The 3,481-nt window shown below is 42.2% G+C and overlaps 1 pseudogene; it reads left to right on the forward strand.

The window, feature by feature from the left end:
- Positions 1–1,334: 1,334 nt before the first annotated feature.
- On the forward strand, positions 1,335–3,277 carry LOC102023584 (annotated as a pseudogene).
- The last annotated feature ends 204 nt before the right edge of the window (positions 3,278–3,481 follow it).

Genomic DNA, 3,481 nt, shown 5'->3' on the forward strand with positions numbered 1-3,481 from the left:
GGAACAAAGAGCTGGATATTCACATGATGATAAAGACAGGAGGAAAACAAGCCTAAGAATGGGCAGGCTAGGGAGGGACTCCCCTGAGTGTCTCAGTATGATCACTGGCCTTTGAGCAGTTGATAAATATTTTAACATTTAAAGAATAATTTAGTGAACTGTTTTTCTGAAGCCTCATATAATTTTTATTACTATTATAACTCAGTTCAAAGGAGTGGTGGAAAACCTATGACACGTGTTATTTGTTTTTCTTTTAAGACAAAAGATGTTTGAGTTGTTTTTTTCTGAACTAAAACTTCAGTATTCAGGCTCACTTGCAGTGTTGGCACTTTGTGATAAATAAGTGGGTTTGGGGTTGCTGTCTGGAGCTTTGTGCAGCGGTGGTATCGCAGGCAATGAGATTTATCCAATGCGCCATTATTGCTAATTGAGTTGCAGTTTGGCCCCTTGGCCTCTAAAAGACTCGCCATCACTGGCTTAAAGTGTTAGCAGACCAGTCACAAACATTATACTGGAGAAACAATAATGTCTTAATTTCTCGGTAATAGGAGCTGCTGCATTGTCCCTGTGGTCACCGCACTGCACATATATGACATTAAATGCATGTTTATGTTCAACTGAGGATGATGGAGGCTGAGATTTTATTTTTCCAAAATAACAATCCTTGTTCTAGTTATGCTAACTAGATAGGATGACAACCTAGACAAACTCATGATCCTTGGTCACATACAAGTTTGATGAAGCTAGAAAGCTGAAAATAATATTGGAATAGTTTGTTCGTGACTTGATTCTCTGTACAAAGAGGCCAAGCCCAAATTTTATTATATGCATACGTAGGAAGTTAGACATTGGCTACTTTTTTCTTTTTAAAAGCAAACAGTTGTTTATATTATATACTCATACTTCTTCTGTTTTCAGAGTTTAGAATAGATTTTTTGTGCTATGGGGATTATTGAACCCTGGGCCTTCAAACTGAGCCTCAGCCTCAGCCTCAGTTCTTTTTTTTTTATTTTTTATTTATTTATTTTTTTTTATTTTGAGGGTATCGGAGGTCTTGCAAAGTCGATAAATTGCCCAGGCTGGGCTTAAACTGGTGATCCTCTGCCTCAGCCTCCCATAATAGATTTTTAAAAGCAGTGTTATTTTCTCACAGGATCAAAAAAGTTTTTGCTGTGAAATTTCAAGATGGCAGAGGCTGGATGATTGACCAAGAGACAGAGATGAAGGCCCTTATAAAGTAAAGGAAGCAGGAATAGCTCTCTCCCTGCCTGTAGAAGTCCTGGGAGCCCAATAGAATTTTTTTTGGAAATAAGTAAGGTATACTTGCTGTCAGTATGGGACGAAGATAGACATCATTCACCAAGAGTAGAAAATTTAGGGACCCTACAGACCAAGCTCGAAAGGAAGCATGGAAGAGAGAATTAAACAAAAAACAGTGTGTGGTGGTATGAGTTGCAGTTTTAAAAAATGAAAGATCCCAAATAGATTATCTGGGAAATGGAGAAATTGTATGAAATGAAGTTTAACCCAGTGTGACATCCACAGTTAAATGAGAAAGTACTGAAAGACAGAGGTGAAAAGCTTCAAGAAACCTTTGAATGTATCCTATGACTTTATGATAGAGAATCCAGATATTTTCAAAGAATGGAGAAAGCTACAAGTAGAATATGAACAGCTCAGCTTAGCCAATATTTTGATACTGTTAAGAATGCAACATGTAGAAGTAGAGTCTATTCCTTTGCCAGATCTGCTGCATATTCCTTCCAACGTTTTCATCAGGGACATTCAACTTCCTGGTGCCCAGCCACTCTCTATCCTTGTGAAAACCTCAGCCTATGGACATCCAACTTGAGAGTTTCTAATCTTCCTCTTCTTGGGCATAGGTTTCCACATTTCCCTCCTGGCAGACCATCTCATGGTCCTCTGCCTGGTTCACCTCTGCCCCAAGTATTGTAGACATAAGGCCATAAACTGGGCTTTACTCTGGATCTTCCTTGTTGTAGGTGATGAAGAAGTATTGCACAGTCCAGATCTTGCACAACTAGTCCTAATGATGATGATTGCAGCACCAGTGAAGATGATGGCTATCCTGATCACATGGATCCATAAGCATGGTGACATTACTGATGACAGTGACACTGACAGATCAGATAGAGAAAGTGAAGGGAATGAATTTGTACACCGTGATGATAATGAGTGAGACAACACAAGAAAAAGAGTCAGGTGTGAGTGTCTGTTTTGCCTGGAAACCATATACCTGGAAAATCAAGAAAGAAAAAGCAAAACACAAGGAAACTGACTCCTCTTCAAGTCTTGATGTTTTGAAAGGCAGGTGAGGCAACCCTTGAAGAGAGACAGAAAGTAGAGGAATTTTCAGAGGATGAGGATGAGGATGATGATGATTCTGATGATTCTGAAGCAGAAAAGCAATCACAAAAGTAGCAGAAAGAGTATTCTCATTCTGACGGCACATCTATTGCTTCTTCACAACCACAGGCTACCCTACAGTCTGTTCCTCCTTCTCAGATCCAAGCACCTCTGATACCAGGGCCACCTCCTCTGGGGCCACCACCTGCTCTACCTCCAGGCCTTCCTTCTGGGCCACCTCCTGGGGCTCCTCCATTCCTGAGATCACCTGGAATGCCAGGACTCTGAGGGCTTTTACCAAGACTTTCAACTCCAGGACTACCAGCAGGCCAGTCCATGGCCCTCCTCCATGTCTAAATCCTAGTCCTCCTCTAAGACGCCCACCAAGGCTACCTCCCCCTGCACCTCCAGGTATGCATTACCCCATCCTGACACAATGCACCCACCTTTAGTGCCTCCTTTTGGACCTGCCCCACCTAGGCTTTTCCTGCCAGCTCCCTTGTTGAACCCAAGGGTGGTAAGTGCTCTACCCAACTTGATTCAGTGACCCGAGGCAGATGACATGAGTGCAGCCACTACTGAGAACAACGCCACAGTAACCATCAGTGCCAAGCCACAGGTCACTCATCCCATGGCAGAGATTGCTCAGTTTGTGCCTACTGCACTGAGGGCGTGTCAGGAGAGAAAAGGGGGAACTGTTGGTCCCCAAAGAAAGTCAGAGGATGATTCTGCCATAGCTCTTGCCAAGGCAGTGCCCAGAACTGGTCCTGTCTCAGTACAAACTATGAATGATGTTTATGAAGCTTTCCTGAAAGAGATGGAAAGGTTGTTGTGTCAGCTTTTGATTCCAAACAGGCTTCTGTTCACAGCAGCAGTTCATGGAGCAAGACACTCATTAAAACCTAGGTGAAAGAGTTACTTCTACTGGCAAGGAATTTGCTACTTTCAGTTCAAGCACTATCCTAGAGTTTAGTACTGCTTGGAACTGACTGCATGTGACAGAGGGTATTTCATTCAGAAGACTGCTTACTGAAAGCAGGGCTGCTAACATCCATTTTCTCCACTTTTTCATCCCGTTTCTTCCCTTTCTCAAGTGTTTTTATGTTTAATATTT

This window comes from Chinchilla lanigera, unplaced genomic scaffold, assembly GCF_000276665.1.
Source record: "Chinchilla lanigera isolate Chin_1 unplaced genomic scaffold, ChiLan1.0 scaffold00072, whole genome shotgun sequence".
NCBI lineage: Eukaryota > Metazoa > Chordata > Mammalia > Rodentia > Chinchillidae > Chinchilla > Chinchilla lanigera.